The sequence below is a fragment of the Pelobates fuscus genome, chromosome 2 (assembly GCF_036172605.1).
Source record: "Pelobates fuscus isolate aPelFus1 chromosome 2, aPelFus1.pri, whole genome shotgun sequence".
Classification (NCBI taxonomy): domain Eukaryota; kingdom Metazoa; phylum Chordata; class Amphibia; order Anura; family Pelobatidae; genus Pelobates; species Pelobates fuscus.
Genome location: NC_086318.1, coordinates 3,502,377 through 3,525,053, shown reverse-complemented (window position 1 = coordinate 3,525,053; position 22,677 = coordinate 3,502,377).

The window sequence follows — 22,677 nt, the reverse complement described above, 5'->3', positions numbered from 1 at the left end:
CCAACACCGATCCCGATTGGAATGTAAATGGTGCTGATATGGTTCAACTCAGAGCCTATAGAGACGCTATAATTGCTGGCATGAAAGCCGGAGGAAAGAAAGCCATTAACATGTCGAAGACAGTTGAGGTGATTCAGAAAAGTGATGAAGCGCCCAGTGTCTTTTATGACCGATTATTGGAGGCATACCGCTTGTATACCCCCTTTAATCCGGAAGACGCAGACAATTCCCGAATGGTGAACTCCGCCTTTGTCAGCCAAGCTTATGGAGATATTAAGCGCAAGCTACAAAAGTTAGAAGGGTTTGCAGGTATGTCCATCACCCAACTAATGGAGGTAGCGAATAAGGTATACATGAATAGGGAAACAGAAAGTAAGAAAGAGGAAGAGCGCAAGATGCGTAGAAAGGCAGACATGCTAGCGGTAGCGATCGCAGGCGTAGATAGACGGGGCCCAGATAGAGGCGATAGTAGATGGAATGAGGAACCTCTAAGTAGAAATCAGTGCGCATACTGTAGGGAAGAAGGGCATTGGAGAAATGAGTGTCCTCGAAGAGAACAGTGTGAGAGAGACAGACCTAGGACAGGTTATGGAAACTTTAGAGGCAGAGCAAGAGGTAGAGGAGGCCCCGGAGGGAGTAATGGTAATAGAGGGAGCAATGGGAACAGAGGAAGTGTTAGGGAAGATAGATATATCCCAGCAGCGCAAAGGTCCCGCGATAGAGAAGGCAGGGACTTTGTAGGATTGGCTGACACGGTCATGGAGGACTATTGATACCGACCGGGCTCCATCCCCCTTGGTCGAGCGGAGCCTATGGTCGATGTATCAATAGGGGGAAAAAGGAGTGCGTTCATGATCGACACTGGTGCTGAACATTCAGTGGTGACTAATCTAGTTGCTCCTCCATCTGGAAGGACTATTACTGTAATAGGAGCAACTGGAAGAAGTGCTGAAAAACCGGTTCTTAAAAGTCGACTCTGTACATTGGGAGGCCACGTAGTAAAACATCAATTCCTTTATATGCCTGAATGTCCAGTCCAATTGCTGGGACGTGATATGCTATCTAAGTTACAAGCGCAGATTACGTTCCTACCAAATGGAACAACATCCTTAAAGTTTAATGGATGTAACGGCTACCCAGATAGAGAGAGGGTTTCTGCCGTTGAAGGTGTCCTTTTTCCCTGCAAGCTGCTGTGGAGAAGTAGGCTGATGTAATCCCATCCACGATATCCAGAGTGAGGAGCAGGTTCAGCTGTAAACAGGAGCAGAATAATATTCCCAAATAATCCCCTTCCAAGAACGAGACGAGGCTACGTTTTGAAGGGTCAAGATGAACTGAGGACTGGAACACCCAGCCTGCTTTTTATTAGAAATAGATACACACAGAACACTCCCAGGGGGAGGATGAAAACAACCAATAATACAGATGGTAACACCCCCACGTCTCCTCCCCTCAGATAACTACATAACCCAATTAAAATGTCCACATTTTTCCACCAGTTCTGGATGTACCCCAAAAACAGGGGGTACAGCTTTAAATCCGGTAGCGCTGGATAGCTCTCCTTCAGGGGGACAATATATCCAAAAATCACCCCATTCGGATGTACAGTTCGGGAGATACAACGTTCCAAAGTTTTGACCGACCGCACAGACCAACTAGCCGAAATTAGTTCCATGAGTTTTGGCCTTGCGGTCGGTCTCCGTTCGCACGGTAAAAAGGTATGATACTCTGGCCATCCATGCGAATCGCGGGGTTCGCTGGAATCCCCATAGATGATTGCATATAACTACCGAACGAGGGGACGTTCGGTAGTTTCCGTACGAACTTATGGAGGTCTGGAGGATTCAGCGGTGTTCGCCTGTTTGCGTATCCGTTTTCAGTTCCATGCGGTTACAGGCAAACACCGCTGTTCGCACACAAGATGGCCGCGAACACGTGGAAAGTCCCGAAATGGCGGCCACCTCTGCATTACACGTGAAATTCGCACGGAACCAGACGAACAGAGGAATGGAACGAATGGATGTGTAAGTTGTAATTCCCTTGTTTGTTTCACATCCACCAGAGGTTGGTAGGGATCTGTTACACTGCTCCCCTTTTGTGGAACACTCCGGCAGACCCGGATTGATCCTTTTCGGGTCAACTTGGGGCTGTCCGGTCCTTTGTTAGGGCAATAGTTCTGTTTGTCTGGACAGACCGTCCGCGTTCCCATTAAACTTGCCAGGGCGGTATTGGATGGAGAAATTGTATGGCTGTAGTGCGAGACTCCATCTCAGTAAGCGTCCATTATCTCCAGCTACCCTGTTCAGCCATACAAGGGGGTTATGATCAGTAATTAAGGTGAATTCTTGACCGTACAGATATGGGGTTAATTTCTTTAGGGCCCAGACCAGGGCTAAGCACTCTTTTTCCACTGCCGCGTAACTCACTTCTCTAGGTAACAGTTTTCTGCTGAGATACGCGACAGGGTGTTCGCCCCCGTCTTCGCCGACCTGGCTTAGCACTGCCCCCAGTCCGTACATGGACGCATCTGTGTGGACGACAAATCTTTTGTTAGGGACGGGGGCAGATAAAACAGGTGCATTGATCAAGGCCTGTTTCAAGGTTTGGAATGCTGTTTCACAGGCGGGAGACCACAGGACTACTCTAGGTAAATTCTTCTTTGTTAAATCTGTCAAGGGTTTGGCGATGGCGCTGTAGTCAGGGACAAATCTCCTGTAGTACCCTGCTGTCCCTAAAAATGCTAACACTTGTGTCTTAGTGTGGGGTGTGGGCCAATTGGCTACGGCCTCTACTTTAGCGGGTTCTGGTCGTTGTTTCCCACACCCCACCCGGTGTCCCAAATACTGGACTTCAGCCATGCCAAAGTTACACTTCTCCGGCTTTAGAGTTAGGCCGGCGGCCCTAATCTGATCCAACACAGTCTCTATGTGTTGTAGGTGTTCCCCCCAAGTCTCGCTATAGATCGCAATGTCATCCAGGTATGCGCAAGCGAAGTCCTGGAAGCCATCAAGGAGGCGGTCCACTAAGCGCTGAAAAGTAGCTGGGGCGTTTTTCATCCCGAAAGGCATGACCTTAAACTGGTACAGGCCAAACGGGGTGACAAACGCCGACTTAGGGATAGCGTCCTTGGCCAGGGGAATCTGCCAGTACCCCTTGCACAAGTCAATGGTGGTCAGATAGCGTCCCCTGGCAATGCGATCCAATAGCTCGTCTACTCGGGGCATGGGGTATGCGTCTGTCACAGTCCGGTCGTTAAGGCGTCGGTAATCGACACAGAACCGGGTCGTCCCGTCCTTTTTGGGGACTAGGACGACGGGAGATGCCCAGGGACTGTCGGATGGCTCTATAACCCCTAGTTTTAACATCTCCTGAATCTCCTTCCTCATCTCTTCTTTTACAGCCTCGGGAATTCTATAGGGAGTTTGTCGGAGCGGGGCTTGTCCTGGGGTTTCTACGTAATGGGTCGCTACAGGTGTGTAACCTGGCTCCTGGGAAAAGGTTAATCTCTTTTCAACTAGTAGTTGCTGGAGTTGTTCTCGTTCTGTGGGAGTTAATCGCTCCCCTAGCTGTACTGTATTAAGCAGAGTTTTGGACTCGGGGTTGGCTAATAGATCAGGGATGGGGAGACTGTCAGGGTCCTCAGTGGCGGGGATGCATATGGCGGCTATGTCTTCGGGCCGTTCTTGGTATTCCTTTAATAGGTTTATATGAAAGGACTTCTGTATCTTTTCGTCCTTGCTACTGGCAATGATATAGGTGGTGTCACAGACCTGGGCTACTACTTTGTAAGGGCCTTGCCAGGAGGTCTGCAATTTATTTCCTCGAACGGGTTTAAGTACTAGAACTTTCTGTCCTACCTGGAATGTTCTCAGCCTAGCGTTCCGATCGTACCAATGTTTCTGCCGACTCTGGGCCGCATGGAGATGATCCCGGGCCATCCGGGCTAACTGTTCCATACGGTCCCGCATTTCTAGCACATATGGTACGATGGGGACACCTTCGTGTTCCGTCTCTCCCTCCCAGTGCTCTCGGATGAGGTCGAGAGGGCCTCGCACCCTCCGTCCATAGAGCAGTTCAAAGGGAGAGAACCCAGTGGACTCCTGCGGTACCTCCCGGTAAGCAAACAGGAGGTGTGGCAAAAATCGCTCCCAGTCTCTGTATTCCGCCGTAAAGGTCCGTAGCAATTGCTTTAGGGTACCATTAAAGCGTTCACAGAGACCGTTAGTCTGGGGGTGGTACGGTGAACTAAGTAGGGGCTTAATACCACAGACCTTCCACAACTGCTGGGTTAAGTCTGCGGTAAACTGGGTCCCTCTGTCCGACAAGATTTCCTGGGGAAATCCTACTCTGGTGAATATCCCGACTAGCGCACTGGCGACAGTGTCAGCCTGGATATTCGTCAGAGCGACGGCTTCTGGGTAGCGGGTGGCATAGTCCACCACGGTAAGAATGTATTTCTTACCAGAGGGACTGGGGTTAGGTAGGGGTCCTACTAGATCGACTGCCACCCTGCTAAATGGTTCCTCGATCACAGGCATAGGGGACAGTCGAGCTTTCGGATGATCCCCTCTCTTCCCCACCCTCTGGCATACATCACACGTGCTACAGTAACGGCGCACGTCCTTCGAGATTCCTGGCCAAAAGAAGGTCTGAGTGATTCTGTAGGTTGTGCGGTTACCCCCTAGATGTCCTGCTAACGGAATGTCGTGGCCAATTCGGAGAAGCTCCAATCGGTACTTTCTAGGTACCACTAATTGGCGCTTCTGCGAAGGAGCACAGCCTCTCTTCCTGCCTTCGGTTAATCTGTATAATCGGTCCCCCTCCCATATAAAACGTTCCCGCTCATCCCCTCTATTGTCAGCTAGTTCTCGGTACTTTCGGAGGGTGGGGTCCTGTCTAGTTTCCCTCCCAAACTCCTCTGGGGTGTCCCAAGCTAGCGGTCTATCTGTAGTGTCACTGCTAGGTGTCTGTCGGTGGCTTACCTGGGTCTCCCGACCTGTTGGCGGATCGTCCTCGATACGGGTCTGTGAGCGGGTGGTCACGGGGCAAGCCGCAGCAGTAGTGGGTAAAAAGGCCGAGGCTAGAGGGCCAATATCATTGCCCAACACGACCTCAGCGGGTAGGTTGTCCATAATGCCCACCGTGGTCTTTCCTGACCCGACTCCCCAATCCAAGTGTACCCGGGCGGTGGGTAAGCGAAAAACAGCCCCCCCTGCGACCCGAACAGCAACAGTACGGTTAGACACAAGTTCTGGTTTCACCAGATGCTTTTGTATTAAAGTGATGGTAGCGCCAGTGTCCCTTAGGCCTTGTGCTATCTGTCCATTTACACGCACCTCCTGACGGTGGTGCTGGCGATTATCTGGGGAAGCCGCTTGTATGGGGTTGGCCTCATATAATATTCCCAGGCATTCCTCAGGGCTCCCTTCAATCTCCAGGCAATGAGCAGCAGCGGGGCGTGAAGATGGGCTTTCGATGTTAGATGTGCGCCTCCAATTATTATTGGCTGATCCCAACGGGCAAACACGGGCAATATGTCCCAGGTTGCCGCAGCGATGACACGTCACTCTGTAGGATTCCCGGGGCCGGTTGTTAGACCCTTGAGGACGTGGAGGTCCTGGGGGTACCGGGGCCCGGAATTCTGTGCGTGCAGCGTAGGTTGGGTTGCGGGCCTCTGTTCTAGGTGCTGGTCGCGTAGTACCTTGGCTCACTTTTCTCGTTTCCACATATTCGTCCGCTAGTCGTGCTGCCTCATTTAAGTTGGCTGGGCGGCGATCTCTCACCCAATCCTGTGTATCTGCCGCCAAATCTTGGAAGAAATGTTCCATCAAGAACAATTGTAGCACTTCTTCTCCGGTGTTAGCATTGCACCCTTGCATCCAATGTGATGCCACCCTTTGTAGCTTGTTTGCCCATTCCATGTGGGAGTCCGCTGCCTTCTTTTTGGACTCCCGGAAGCGACGGCGATACGCCTCTGGGGTGACTGCGTATCGGGTGAGTAGTGCGGCTTTCACCCGCTGATATTGTGTGATATCTTCGGCCGTGAGTGCCCGAAAAGCCTCATTTGCTTTTCCTGAAAGTTTTCCAGCCAGAATAGTAACCCATTGGTCTGGGGGTATCTGGTGCAGTGAGCACTGCCGCTCAAAATCTGCCAAATACCCATCAATCTCTTCCTCATTTTCTGCAAACGCTTTAAATGCAGTAAATGGTATTTTCCTCCCTGCAGCAACGGGAGGAGGAGTAGGAACTATATGTGTACTAGCTTGTTGCGCCAATACATGTTCCGTGTCTTGCCTCCTCTTAGTCTCGATCTCCTCTTTTGCGTTCTTGAACAGTCTGTCTAATAGCTCCGTGGTCTTTTCCGGATATAATGCTAATCTTCGCTGTACAATAGCAGTGAGTACATCGTTCTCGCTGACCGGTGCAATAGGTTCAGTTACCTCCATGGATCTATCCATTTCGTCCAGCTCCAGTAGGTCAGCTATCAGCTCTCTCCTTGGTCTGTTACTAGCACTCCTACCACGATTTTCCAATAGATCTTTCAGTGTGGGTCTTTTCAGCTTGGCATACTGAGACTCCATTCAGCACTTGCTCCTTGGGCAAAAAGAACCATCCCACCGCTGCCAACCAATGTAACGGCTACCCAGATAGAGAGAGGGTTTCTGCCGTTGAAGGTGTCCTTTTTCCCTGCAAGCTGCTGTGGAGAAGTAGGCTGATGTAATCCCATCCACGATATCCAGAGTGAGGAGCAGGTTCAGCTGTAAACAAGAGCAGAATAATATTCCCAAATAATCCCCTTCCAAGAACGAGACGAGGCTACGTTTTGAAGGGTCAAGATGAACTGAGGACTGGAACACCCAGCCTGCTTTTTATTAGAAATAGATACACACAGAACACTCCCAGGGGGAGGATGAAAACAACCAATAATACAGATGGTAACACCCCCACGTCTCCTCCCCTCAGATAACTACATAACCCAATTAAAATGTCCACATTTTTCCACCAGTTCTGGATGTACCCCAAAAACAGGGGGTACAGCTTTAAATCCGGTAGCGCTGGATAGCTCTCCTTCAGGGGGACAATATATCCAAAAATCACCCCATTCGGATGTACAGTTCGGGAGATACAACGTTCCAAAGTTTTGACCGACCGCACAGACCAACTAGCCGAAATTAGTTCCATGAGTTTTGGCCTTGCGGTCGGTCTCCGTTCGCACGGTAAAAAGGTATGATACTCTGGCCATCCATGCGAATCGCGGGGTTCGCTGGAATCCCCATAGATGATTGCATATAACTACCGAACGAGGGGACGTTCGGTAGTTTCCGTACGAACTTATGGAGGTCTGGAGGATTCAGCGGTGTTCGCCTGTTTGCGTATCCGTTTTCAGTTCCATGCGGTTACAGGCAAACACCGCTGTTCGCACACAAGATGGCCGCGAACACGTGGAAAGTCCCGAAATGGCGGCCACCTCTGCATTACACGTGAAATTCGCACGGAACCAGACGAACAGAGGAATGGAACGAATGGATGTGTAAGTTGTAATTCCCTTGTTTGTTTCACATCCACCAGAGGTTGGTAGGGATCTGTTACAATGGACCTTCAGGTATCATGACATTATCCGTACCAAAGGAAGAAGAGTGGCGACTTTATACAGCGTTGACTAGCCAAAACCCTAGGAGTGATGAGACATTATTCAACATACCAGGAGTTTGGGCAGAGAACAACCCACCAGGACTGGCCCGCAATATTCCACCTATAAAAATTGAACTAAAACTTGGGGTTTATCCAGTGAGCCTAAGACAATACCACATCCCGCAGAAGGCTAAGAAGAACATCCAATCTTATCTGGATAAGTTCATACGGTATGGTATCCTAAAATTCTGTACTTCCCCCTGGAACACCCCATTGCTGCCTGTTCAAAAGCCCGGTACAGATGAGTATCGACCTGTGCAGGACTTGAGAGCAGTCAATGATGCGGTTGTTAGTATACATCCAGTTGTACCCAATCCATATAACCTGCTTGCTTTAATTCCGGGCGGGGCTACTTACTTTACAGTCTTAGACCTCAAAGATGCCTTCTTTTGCCTCCGAATTGCCGCAGAAAGTCAATGTATTTTCGCTTTCCAATGGGAGAACGCTGTAACGGGCTCAAAACGCCAAATGACTTGGACAAGACTGCCCCAAGGGTTTAAAAATTCACCTACCCTATTTGGTTCAGCCCTAAGTCAAGATCTACTGGATTTCGAGTCCATCCCAGGAGAGTGTGTATTGTTACAATATGTAGATGACTTGTTGATAGCAGCAGTTACAAAAGAAATCTGTCAGCGAGCAACGCACGATCTACTACACATTCTCTGGAAGGCAGGATACAAGGTGTCTAGGAAGAAGGCTCAGTTGTGTTTGCCATTTGTCAAATATCTGGGATTCCATATCTCTGAAGGTCAAAGAATTATGGGGCCAGAGAGAAAAGAAGCTGTGTGCCAAATACCGATACCCAAGAATAGAAGACAAGTGCGCGAATTCTTGGGGGCAGCAGGCTTCTGTAGGATATGGATTCCCAGCTACGCGATACTGGCAAAACCTCTGTACGCCGCTATCAAAGGTACAGAGCACGACCCCTTCTTATGGACCCAAGAACAGCAAACGGCATTTGAAGATGTGAAGAAGGCTTTGATGAGTGCCCCAGCATTAGGTCTACCTGATCACACACGACCATTCTACCTGTATGTACATGAGCAAAGAAGAATGGCTGTGGGAGTATTGACACAGTACTTGGGATCATGGCAAAGACCTGTTGCCTACATGTCTAAGCAATTGGATGCAGTGGCCAGCGGACTTCCACCTTGTCTAAGAGCCGTAGCTGCAGCCGCCCTGCTAGTAGCTGAAGCCGATAAACTCACTCTGGGTCAAGAACTTTATGTACGAGTCCCACATGCAGTACAGACGTTGTTGGATTACAAAGGAAATCATTGGTTTAGTAACAGCCGTATGACCAAGTATCAAGCAATGTTGTGTGAAAACCCCAGAGTGCATTTAGAGACTGTAAACACCTTAAATCCAGCTACCCTTTTGCCACAACCTACTGAAAGACAACATGATTGTTTGGAAGTAATGGATGAAGTATTCTCAAGTAGACCAGATCTTCGTGATTTTCCCATCCAGAACCCCGATGTTCAATATTATACCGACGGCAGTAGTTATGTGAAAGAAGGGATCCGCTATGCAGGATATGCAGTAACAACAATAGACAAGGTGATAGAAGCTCGGCCACTGGCGAAAGGAACATCAGCACAAAAGGCAGAATTGATAGCACTGACACGAGCGTTACAATTGGCTGAAGGTTTAAGAGTGAACATCTACACGGACTCCAAGTATGCGTTTTTAACCACTCATGCCCACGGAGCTTTGTATAAAGAAAGAGGACTACTGAATTCAGAAGGCAAAGAAATCAAATACGCAGCTGAAATCCTACAACTATTGGAAGCAGTGTGGGAGCCGAAAGAAGTCGGTATCATACATTGTCGAGCGCATCTGAGAGGAGATGGTGATGTAACCAAGGGAAATCGGATGGCAGATAGTGCAGCCAAGCGTGCTGCTGAATCAGGAAGACAGGAGTATGTGGGGCATATAGCTGCTCTTATACCAACTCCACTGTCCCAATGGACTCCAGTTTATACAGCTCAAGAAGAGGAGTGGTTGAAGACTGAACCAGGAAAGTATTTGGAGAACAAGTGGTATCAGCTAGAAGATGGAAGAATAGTCATACCAGCATCACTAGCGGTAGAAATTGTCCAAAATTATCACAACGGGACACATTCTGGGAGAGACAGCACTGAAGAATCTCTCAGAAAACATTTCTACATACCAAGATTGTCCAACTTGACTCAGGCCATTGTACGAAGATGTGTAACGTGTGCTAAAAATAATGCAAGACAAGGACCAGTAAAGCCACCAGGAGTCCAGTTTATGGGGGGACTCCCCATGTCCGATTTACAAATTGACTTTACAGTGATGCCTAAATCGGGTGGACATCGTTACCTGCTGGTAATTGTGTGCACCTATTCAGGCTGGGTAGAAGCATGTCCTACTCGTACAGAGAAAGCAGGAGAAGTTGTGAGATTCCTGCTACGAGAAATAATACCCCGATATGGACTACCCTGTTCTATAGGATCGGACAATGGTCCAGCTTTTGTTCATCAGTGCCTACAACAACTGACTCATATGCTTGGTATAAAGTGGAGGCTTCATACAGCATATAGACCCCAGAGTTCTGGTAAGGTAGAGAGAATGAATAGAACTATTAAGAATCAGTTGGCTAAAATGTGTCAGGAAACCCAACTTAAGTGGAACGTTCTCTTACCCATAGCTCTATTGCGAATCCGCAGTACCCCTACCAGAAGGATGGGCCTCTCTCCTTTTGAAATCATGTATGGACGACCACCTCCCGTACTTGGTAACTTAAGGGGGGACTTGAGTCAGTTGGGAGAAGGAATTACCCGGCAGCAGGTTGTAGAGTTGGGTAAGACTATGGAGGAGGTACAGAAATGGGTACAAGATAGATTACCTGTGAATATTTATCCCCCTGTTCATAGTTATCATCCAGGAGATCAAGTGTGGATTAAAGAGTGGAATAATGTACCGTTAGGGCCCAAGTGGAGAGGTCCTTATGTTGTTCTTTTGTCTACCCCTACAGCGATAAAAGTAGCCGAAGTGACTCCGTGGATACATCACTCCAGGGTTAAACCAGCAGCAGTCGATTCTTGGCAAGTTACAGCAGATCCAGAGAATCCCTGCAAGATCCGGTTAAAACGCACGACTCAGTCGGAGTAACGAGGAACTATTGTGGATTACAAATTTTATTGTTACAGGGATTTGATGAAGTGAGTGTTTTTAGACGGCCATAATAAAGCCTGTCCGCTCACCGACATATAGTTTATAAGCCAGGAAAGTCTCGAAGGGACTCCTGTGAAGACGAGCAGAACTCCATTCCCTGCAGCCCTTACATCCTGGAAGCTGAGGTGCCTTCGCACGGACGAAGACTGAGGATGACGGCGAAAGATGTGTTGATGATAGTGTTTATTTATGTGTGTTTTTATATTCAGGAAGGTAGAGGTACCGACACTCCTAGCTGTGAGGTATGCATTAAGACTACAAGAACAGGTAACCATATTTCCCAAACCCTAATTTGGCATTCACAATACGAGTGTAAAGGAGATGTATCGAGATGTAGATACCTAAATATAGACTATAGTGTGTGCCATTTAGGAGTAGGAGAACCTAAGTGCTTCAGTCCGGAGTATCAACCCCGTACAATTTGGTTGACTCTCAGGAATGGAGATCCTCAGGGGACCCTAATTAATAAGACGGTGTTAGAATCCGTACATTCTTCGGGTGTTCTGCTATTTGATGCGTGTAAAGCGATATCGAGTGGTAGAAAGCCGTGGAATGTATGTGGGGATCTTAGATGGGAGAGGACGTATGGGTCTAATGATAAATATATTTGTCCCAGTAGTAAAAATAAATATGTGAGTCCTAGATGCCCAAATAAAGACTATAACTTTTGCCCATATTGGTCTTGTGTGGGGTGGGCGACTTGGGGACAGACAGTAGACAAAGACATGATAGTGACTAAGTTGCCTACCAGCCCATATTGTAAGTCTATGGAGTGTAATCCCATCCATATACTTATAAATAACCCCGATAAGTTTTTAGACAAATATGGCAATTTATTTGGGTTTCAGATATACGGGACGGGTTTAGATCCTGGGACAGTATTGTTTATAGGGATAGAGACTGATACGGTATCCTCCCAAACTCATCAAGTATACCATTCCTTTTATGAAGAGATGAGCATAGATAATAAGATCCCCCATAATGCTAAAAACCTGTTCATTGACTTAGCTGAAAGTATCCGGTAGTCTTAATGTTACCAACTGCTATGTGTGTGGAGGTACTAACATGGGAGACCAATGGCCTTGGGAAGCAAAGGAGGTAATGTCCGGTTCTGAGGCAGTTGACCAATTAATATCTACACAAGCCGATTATCATATGAGTGTTAGAGGTAAATCTGAGTGGAGATTAAAGACCTCCATCATAGGTTATGTTTGCATAGCAAGGAAAGGAATAATGTATAATACTTCTGTAGGAGAATTAACTTGTCTAGGGCAAAAAGCTTATGATGATGATACAAAGAATACAACTTGGTGGTCGGCTTCAAATGTCTCAGAACCATCTAACCCGTTTGCTAGATACGCCAATTTAAAGGATGTGTGGTTTGATTTATCCATCACATCTACCTGGAGAGCCCCAGCAAATTTGTACTGGATCTGTGGTAAGAAAGCCTATTCGGAGTTGCCACAGGACTGGGAAGGGGCATGTGTGTTGGGTATGCTCAAACCATCCTTCTTCTTGTTACCGATTGAAACAGGTGAGACTTTAGGTGTTAAAGTGTATGATGTGAATCATAGGAAGAAAAGGGGACCCATAGAGATAGGCGCCTGGGAAGATGATGAATGGCCTCCCCAGCGTATCATAGATTATTATGGGCCAGCCACGTGGGCAGAGGATGGTACCTTTGGTTATAGAACCCCTATTTATATGCTCAACCGTATTATAAGATTACAGGCGGTGGTTGAGATTATTACTAACGAAACATCACAAGCGCTCAATCTTCTAGCGAAGCATAATACCAGGATGAGGACAGCAGTCTACCAAAATAGATTAGCCTTGGATTACCTTTTGGCAGTAGAGGGAGGTGTATGTGGGAAGTTTAACCTGAGCAATTGCTGTCTTCAAATAGATGACGAAGGGCAAGCAATAGCGGAGCTTACTAGCCATATGGTTAGACTAGCGCATTTGCCTACTCAGGTATGGAAAGGGTATAATCCAAGTAGTTGGTTTGGTAGCTGGTATGAGTGGTTTGGAGGGCTTAAGGCAGTGGTAGGTGGAGTCCTACTGATTTTAATGTTGTGTCTACTCCTGCCGTGTCTTATACCCTTAGTAGTTAGGTCTGTGCAAAGCCTGATAGAAAATATAGCAGAGAGGAAGGCTGCTGCACAGATAATGGCGATTTATAAGTATAAGGCTCTAGATCAGGGAGAACCAATGCAGGAAGATGAGTGTTGAAGATTCACATCATAAGATAAGTCTGGTCTGGTTCAAGGTAACTTGCGGTGTATGCAAACCAAGGTTAAGTGATGCCTCAAGTAATTGTGAAATATCAAGAGGCATCAAAGGGGGGAATGTGGTGGAATCTCGGTAAAAATAAATTTAGTAGGCCGAGATTACCACGTGGCATGTGTACGTGCATATGCTGACGTATCGATCAGTTGGTTGCACGAGGCAAGATACGATCAGTAGTGTACGGAGCATGTGCAAGAATACAGGATGTAGTATTCCCCCTCCTCCATTGTGCTGGACAAGCCATGCGGTCAAGCAGGAAGTTAATTCTTATTTGTATTGATTGGTCAAGAGAATGTGCGGGTGGAGCTTAATATGGGAGGAGTTATGTGCCTATATAAGGAGCCTGCACTATTGTCCGGGGCTCAGAACTTGTGGTATTTTGGTGACGCTAGTCCCTCTGAGTCCCGATCGGTGATCCAATAAAGAATCTCTTCCTTCCTGAAGAAACCTGTGTCCATCTCTCTGTGCTTCGCTTCCGTCAGTTTCTCCGGTATCAGTACTAGCCACCTCAGGGGGGGTCTCAGGGACTACATCCTCCTCGGTACCCTCTCCCACCTCCAGGGACGGGGGGGGCTGCTCTAGCAAGTGGAGGCCACTGCTGGCAAGTTCACGGCACTCAGCCAGCAGCCCAGAGAGCAGCTGGATATCGGCCCTGGTGTGGGCCGTGGCTCCCTGGGGGACCCCCACTCCCCTTTTCCATGCACCAAGCTTCCTGGACATCCCCCCGCCAGTTCCTCCAACAGGGAGACCTGGTTCCGGACTTGCTGGGAGAGGGCCTGGTGTTCAGTCCAGGACAGGCCCCTGGTATCTGCCTTACCTTCCCCAAAGGCCAGCTCAGCCTGCAGCTCGTCCAGCCTGACCTTCCATCCCCAGGCTGGGGAGGAAGGCCCGAGGGCCATGCTGCCTAGGCCCAGGCAGAGCCCCCTGCTGCAGTAGTCCTTAGCCCAGTAATTGAGCTCAAAAAACGGATACAAACACACTCAGAGTTCCTGGGAACACCCAGAGCAGGCAAGCACAGCTCCACTCCCCAGCAGCAGTAGCGAAACTCCTCCCACCCCAGTGGGAGGAGAGACTGTAAGCCCCACAACTGTGCAGATGGGACCATGGTCTCTGCACTTACCACACAGGGGGTATGGACGGTCAGTCCTACCCCCCCACAACAGGGCGATTTAGCCAAAGGGGAGACAGTCGGCCTCCCCCTCCGTCAGCAGAGCTGTGCACCTAAAGGGGAGACAGTCAGTCTCCAGCAACCAGGCCCCATCCAGACTACTCCGGTGGTAGTACTGGCACCAGGGCAGAGTACCGCTGGTCTCTGCCCACTCAGCAACCCACCAAGGCAGCCTACCAGTCCCCCAAACAGCCGTGGTGAGGCACCTGGACATGGACAAAGTTCTCCTCTACCCAGGTGTAGTAACCATTTATTGTGGGTGGGCTGTACTGTTTTTTCTGCTTTGTGGGTGGGCTGCTGGACTAACAAGGGCACTGACCGGCAGGAGGTCAGGTACCTTGTTAGTCTGTTTGGAAAAGGGGAGAGATGTGACGAGACCAATCTCGCCACATTGCATTAGAGGAGCCTGGTCGCCCGCCTGCTGCCTTTGGATTATGGACTGGCAGCTAAAGGGTTAATTTTGCTGTGCAGAAGGATTTATTTCTCCCTTTCTGCACAGCCTTTCGGTAGATTCTATCTACCGAACAAACAGCCTGTTTGCAACCTTCCCAGAGCCGTGGGAAGCCGGCTGGCGCCGTTAATTGGCCACCCAGGAGCTGGAGTGTGCTGCCAATTTACCTCCCTGAAGCTGCGGTTAACCGCAGCTTAATTGATTGTTACTGGGTGGCCGCTGTTACACTTAGCGGCCGCTAGGTGGCGGTGTTCTGGAGCTCCCCGGGCAGCCAGCGCTTTTCTGCCCGGCTTTCATGCACCAAAATCGTACACTTTTACGTGCAGGCACCGCTGAACCTCCAGCCCCTGGTTCTAATTCGTATATATTTAACCGAATGCATGTAAATTCGGTAGTTTATTTTATGTGAATGTTAACCCAGATAACCATGCCATGGAGCCAATTTGTGTAATTAAAGACTTTGGCTCCATGGCAATTAAACTGTATTCGTGTGGTCTGAGTGCCATTCACCTAATAATGTGCACTCAGACCTGAGCTATCTGGGGATATGTTACATGTCTGTGTTTTATGTATAAAATGTGTCTTTATGTATTTTAAAGTGATAGTCTGTCTTTGTGTCCCCACGTGTGTAATGGAGTTTTGCCTTTGTCCTGGGAGATAATTGAATTACTTCTCCAGGGCAGAGGGGAGGAAGCCAGGATGCATTGTGGGGATGTCTTACTGCTGTATGTCTGTAATTGGTACATGTCTGTCCATTGTTACAGTCTTCCATCTGGTCCCCTAGGGGAGTGTCCACCAGGTGGGAGACCTGCATAAATACAGGGGCAGGTAGCCCTCAATAAACAGACCACTGCTTGACCCTCAACACGGAGCCTTGTCTTGTTCTTGGGGGGATTCACTGTATGCTGATAGAGACTGATTGCCAGGAGTGTAAGCCGCTTGGGAGCTTTTCCTGTTCGTCTGCTAGCAGCTATTCGTGAGGTTCCAGTTCGGGAGTTTCGAGTGCTACCTTATTCCCTTGTATGCAGTTCGGGAGTTTGGTGCATTCACTTATATCCAATTCGTGAGTTTTGGTGATTTTACAGTAGCTGTGCCTGTCTGTGAAAAGGGGATTATCGCCTAAACGATTTTAACCCCTTGTCTGCTGAAACGGTCCGTTACAGTGGGTTTTTAACGATTTTTTGAAGGAGTGGAGACTGGGTGAGCATCTAACGGAAGAGGGAAGCGAGTTCCACAGGAACGGTGCAGCCCTCGAGAAATCTTGAAGGCGAGCATCAGAGGTGGGAGTACGGACAGAATGTGGACAAAGAAAGATACTTTAATTTGTGGGGTGTGAGTGGGGTGTGTGCCAGGACCGGGACTGCTTTGGGAAATTCTAGGTGACTTACTAATCACTGTTTATAAAACTAAAATGTAATTAAGAACAATAACAATGTATCTTAATTATTACTTTGGAGCTACCAATACTACCAGACACATTACTGGGACTATTATTGCTGTGGAACTCTGTTCTACTGGGAGTATTATTGCTGTGGAACTCTGTTATACTGGGAGTATTATGGCTGTGGAGCTCTGTTATACACTCAGACACATTACTGGGAGTATTATTGCTGTGGAGCTCTGTTATACACTCATACACATTACTGGGAGTATTATTGCTGTGGGGCTCTGTTATACACTCAGACACATTACTGGGAGTATTATTGCTGTGGAGTTCTGTTATACACTAAGACACATTACTGGGAGTAGTATTGCTGTGGAGTTCTGTTATACACTCAGACACATTACTGGGAGTATTATTGCTGTGGAGTTCTGTTATACACTAAGACACATTACTGGGAGTAGTATTGCTGTGGAGTTCTGTTATACACTCATACCCATTATCAATATGGAGCTCCTAAAAAAGAGGGACATTAGGAGGAAAAATAGGGATTCTGATTCAAAGTATCCCTCCTAAACAGGGACAATTGGGAGGTATGTGAACATTGTGTGGGTTAGTCAGAAATTTCTTCACGATGAAAGACTGGTAAAACAAGATTTGAGCTGAGATGCAGACTGTAACTAATTAAAGTTTGACATACATTAATCAGCCCCCGGTGATCTAAGCACACACCATAAATTAGCAAGCAAGAAATTACATTGTGAGGCCATTGTTACATAAACTGTAGATAAACTTGTTGAGTAAGACTGTGAGACTAATGTATGTCTTTGTAAAGCATGTATAATAAATCCACATGGAATAAACACAAATAAAACAGAGGAACTTGTGGTCCAACAAACGTGTAGCCTGCATGCTGACCAATCACATTAACTGAAGATCACAAGTCATGATTGTGAAGGATTTTTCATGTATTTGCCTGTGGACCCTCAGTTAAACCTTCTCCCTGCTATTTTAATGCCTGTATCCATTCGGTTCAATATGTAGGAAAGAATGTATCCGTTTACCGAATGGGGACCACACACCCTGGGGTAGCAATCAGCACTAGAACACAGAGAAAACCGCAACTTAACTGCTACTAGGTGGCCGCCATTCGGCATACGAACACGTGGCGAGAACAAAGGATGGCGGCCATCTTAGAACTCACGAACGCGGTCAGCGGGACTTATGCAAGGATTGCTTGGAACTAATTTCGGCACGGCAACCATGCGAACGCCCGGTCCCCATGGAAGTCCTGGATGAATACGTTCCCCTCCACGAATCAAACTGGCGTTCGGCAGATAGAATCTACCGAATGAGTGAAACGTTCGCATGTAACCAGCTGCACCATACGAACAGTGGTTTTCGTGTAGTTAGATGCGAACGGAGACCGGCTCTTGCTACTGATTCTATGGAACCCTAGATCGGATACCTCCACATGGCAAGCCAGTCAAACTTCAACACGATGCGACACGGAAACTACCGAACGGAAATTCGTGAAATTTGGATATATGACCGCCAGTATCCTCAGCTACCCAGAAATATTGAAATTATGTTTGTATGTTGTATAAAAAGTACTTTTCTGAAATTGTTAAAAATTGTAAATGTTCTGGCCAGCAGATAATTGAGCAATGTGTATTGTTAAAGCTCAATTATCTAGCCTGGCCCAGAGGAGGAGTTTTATGCTGCATAAATTGTGAGTTATGTGTGCCAGTAAATCAGTCTTGTTCCAGCATTAAGCTTTGGCTCATGTGTGGATTATTCGGCGATTCCAGGGATATTTCTACTCGTGGAATATTGTGTGAATTTCTTTTATGGGAAGAAGGGAATACTTGACGGAGTAACAGATTGTACCGTCACAATGATGAAGACCCTAACACACAGCTTCCAGCATTCCCCCCGACAATGGGACCAATGAGAGAATCGTTGAGGCCAGGAATAGGAAACCTCAGCAAAGCAAGATGATGAGATCTGGAGAGTCAAACATTGTCTACCCCTGTTTTAGGCTGTTATTATTCTTCAGAATGTAATTAGAAGAAATATTCTCAATTACTAACATGTGCATTATTGTTCTCAACTGAAGCTGGTACTTTACCGGGACCAAGAAATATAAAACTGTACATTTAGCATGGAGGTAGTCACATGTTATTAGGTCACAAGAAGAGCCAATGCCTCAAGGAGTAAAGATCTGGAGGAGGCTGAATATACAATAACTGTGCTCATATGACAATAAATATGACACATTATTTAAGACAAATAAGATTGTGACATGATGAATTAAAGAAACACAGCATTCATCATGGCGGAACCTATGAAGAGTTGGCGCTGGTGCAAGAATAATTAGTTTGGGCTCTCTCTGGTACAAGTCGGCATAATACAGGGGTGCCCAAAAGGTAGATCCCCAGATGTTTTAAAACTACAGCTTCCATGATGCTTTGTCATTCTAAAGGCCTGCAAAGCATCATGGGGGTTGTAGCTCTATAACATCTGGGGATCTGCCTTTCAGACACCCCTGGGCTAAAAGATAGGTCCACAGCTGTCATACAACTCCCACAAAACATCGCCAGCTGCAAAATGAATGATGAATGATGTTGCTTATATCAAGGGTTAAACCAAATATCCTGTTATGGCCAACTATTATATAGACACAACAAGAATGTAGTCTGTTTATTTAGGTATTTTCTCCATGTCATTCATAAGGATGACATCAATCGTATTGGTCATGTCGTCCTATAAGCCTTACACACACCCACTGTGTTTCTATCTTGCGCCGCCGGTCCCAAGCGATGGCTCATTCCAGCACCATGAGACAGGCAGGCAATGTGAAACCCCACTCAAGGGTTAACTCATCAGCCACAATAAGACTGACTGAAGCCTGCCCCTTGACATGGGCGGATATTTGCATAAATTATGCGTGAATGAAATGAGAGTAGCATGTGAAACAGATATTAATTTACCCGGAGATATGTTCAGGTGGAAACCAAATTGACACATTTATTACGAGCTGCTCGGAGAAAGTAATCAGACCAGACAGTTCTTGATTCAAAGATTACTTCCTTATTTATTGTGTAAACTTACAGATTATATAGTACTTTGTAAAGACAGCTTTGTGACTTGCGCGCCAAAAACCGTATGGGTGAAGTCACAATGTACCATGAAAGGAAATTACAGAACTAAGCATATTTCAATGCTTATATATATAAAAACATTAGGACATCATGTATTCCTGCCCTGGCGTTCGGTAGATTCTCGGATTTACTGAATTAACTCAGATAACTATGCCATGGAGCCTATTCGTGTAATAAAAGACTTTGGCTCCATGGCAATTGAACTGTATGTGTGTGATCTGATCGCCATTCAGTAATAATGTGCGCTCAGACCTGAGCTATCTGGGGATATGTTGCATGTCTGTATTTTATGTAATACATGTAACCTTGTGTATTTTATTGTTTTTTACTGTATTTTGCTACCATGTGGCTAATGGAGTTTTGCCTCTGTCCTTGGAGATAATTGGATTACTTCTCAATTATCTCCAGGATAGAAGACTCTGTGGAACTGGTTTTGGGCAGAAAAGCCATGCTTCATTTGGTCACAAAGGACTTCGATCTATCTTTTGAACCAATGGACCAATTTGGATGATTTGGATGATTTGTATTTGGAGTATGCTGATTCTGAAAATGTAAGTTATTATGTGAATGTGATGCATACTTTTAAAGTTATGAATAATGTGGAAAAACTGTATTTCTCTGCCTGTGATAATTACATTACCCATTGTGTAAGGTAATTGTATCACAGGCAGAGGGGAGGATTTTGTGTGGGAGTGTCTGAGTGTATTGTACGTGTTTATTGGTTGTTTTCCAAAACCCTGTGAGTGTTACTAATGTATATATAAGAACAATAAACCCACAGCTCTGTCTGTTCCTGCTTGACCCTCAAAACAGAGCCTTGTCTCGTTCTTGGGGAGATTTATTGTATGCTGTTCCAGTTCGACTGCTAGGAGTGTAAACCTATTCATATGGTTTTTCCTATTCGGCTGTTTACAGCATTCGTATGTTTGAGAGCATTCATATGCTTCTCCGGTTTGGTGGATTGGTGTCTACAGTAGCTGTGCCTGTGTCTCTGGAAGGGGAAGATCTACTAAACGGCTGTTAACCCCTTTTATGCCTGAGGGTGCTGTAACACCTGGGTATCCATTAGAAGTTCCTCCAGGTCCTGGGATGTTGCATTGAAGCCGTTTTGGCGAGGGGACAGGCTACGGCATCAATTACTCGGTTATTATAGAGTGCTAAGCCTAGGACTCCTAACGTTTAATAGGCTGTGTAGCAGGTTATATTCAAGAGGAAACAGGGGTGGTCTCATAAACATTATCCAATAATAACATTATTCATAAAACTTATCTCAACATATCTTATCCTACAGCTAGCTTGCAGGTGTAATGGGGGAGTACTCATTATAGTTTCAGTTTAACTACGCAGCTGAAATAAAAAGTTACTACGCACTCATAAAATAGATATGTTACTACACAGTTAGATTTAAAGAAATAGAAAACCGCAAATAAGACCAATGCTCTCAGAGAGGAAAGTTCATAGCTCTGTCTAGGGGTATTTTCACTAAGCATTGTATATAGACACTCCCCTACACTCCCACCTCCACCGGAGTCATCTCCTTTACCAGACCAGAGACGTCAGTAGACTGCTCACCTACTGAAAGTGATAGGGAGAACCTGGCAGGCTTCATAAATTCCTTCCATATATGTTATGGCAGAACCAGCCTCGCCACTGGGCATTGGAGAAGACTGATTGCCAGCCTCCTGCCCTGTGACTATGGCCCCATGTTGAAATGCTTGATTTTCCCCTGCAAAGACCTGAAAGCCGGGTCATTTGGTACTTGCCCTATTTGAACAATGATACCCCAGATAGCTATGCCATGGAGCCCATTCGTATAACGAAAGACTATGTGAAAGACTTTGGCTCCATGGCAATTGAACTGTATGTATGTGATCTGAGCGCCATTCAGTAATAATGTGCGCTCAGATCTAAGCTATCTGGGGATATGTTGAATGTACCTGTTTTATGCAATAGCTGCACAGTTATATATTTTTTATGTATTTTATTGTCTTTTGCTACCATGTGTTCAATGGAGTTTTGCCTCTGTCCTTGGAGATAATTGGATTACTTCTTAATTATCTCCAGGATAGAAGACTCTGTGGAACTGGTTTCGGGCAGAAAAGCCATGCTTCATTTGGTCACAAAGGACGTTGATCTAACTTTTGAACAAATGGACCAATGTGGATGATTCTGATGTATGTTGGTATTTGGAGTATGCTGATTCTGAAAATGCATGTTTTATGTGAATGTGATGCATACTTTTAAAGTTATGAATAATGTGTAAAACTGTGTATTTTCCTGCCTGTGACAATTACATTATCCATTGTGTAAGGTAATTGTATCACAGGCAGAGGGGAGGATTTTGTGTGGGAGTGTCTGTCTGTATTGTACGTATTGATTGGTTGTTCTGCAAAACCCTGTGGGCGGTACTATGTTTGTGAAATGGGCATAAAAGCAGAGTGTTGGATTAAAAGCTTCAGTTCTACTTCACCCTCAATTTGGAGTGCCGTCTCTTATTGGGGTAAACTGCTACAAGGGATTGCTATGCTTGCCATACTCCCTTGCTAAATCACTACTAAGCTCTTGTAAGAGCTTGTTCCTGTCCTGCTCTCTGAAGGAGTTCACGGTGGTTATGGTGTCGGCTGGAGTGCTTGGAGCCCTCAGGAAGCGCTAGGAGCATCCTTCAACGGAGGTACCCAGTTGGGGTGCCAGGTGATCTGTTACATATGTGGGTCAAGGGTGCCCTCTGAGGGCATGCTAGCTTACTTAAGTACAGTCAGGTCCATAAATATTGGGACATCGACACAATTCTAATCTTTTTGGCTCTATACACCAACACAATGGGTTTGAAACGAAGATGGGCTTTAACTGCAGACTTTCAGCTTTAATTTGAGGGTATTTACATCCAAATCAAGTGAATGGTGTAGGAATTACAACAGTTTGTATATAGGGAGACCGCACCAGATCTAAATTGCTGGATTATTGAAAAAGGTTACGACCGCAATCACATACCCGGCTGAAGTTCTTCGCTCTCTCTACACGTGTACCCGACACAGACTGGATATCGCTGACTCCCTCTCTTATCACCACGACCTTGGATTTTATCACGGACCACCCCTGCATGCTCAATATCCTCCCCAGCTTAGCGACAAGCTAAAAGCAAGCTGGAACTACTCTCATCAAAAGCTAAGTAGAATCTTCAGTGCTAATTCGGATTCCACCTACACGAAAGTCTGTCTTACTTTCTATTGCTACAACTAACAATCATTCCTGCAAACTTGCCTCATTGTTACTCCCAGGAAGCAGTCATTTTTCATGAACTAATTGCTTTCTTGAAATTGGAAACTACTTC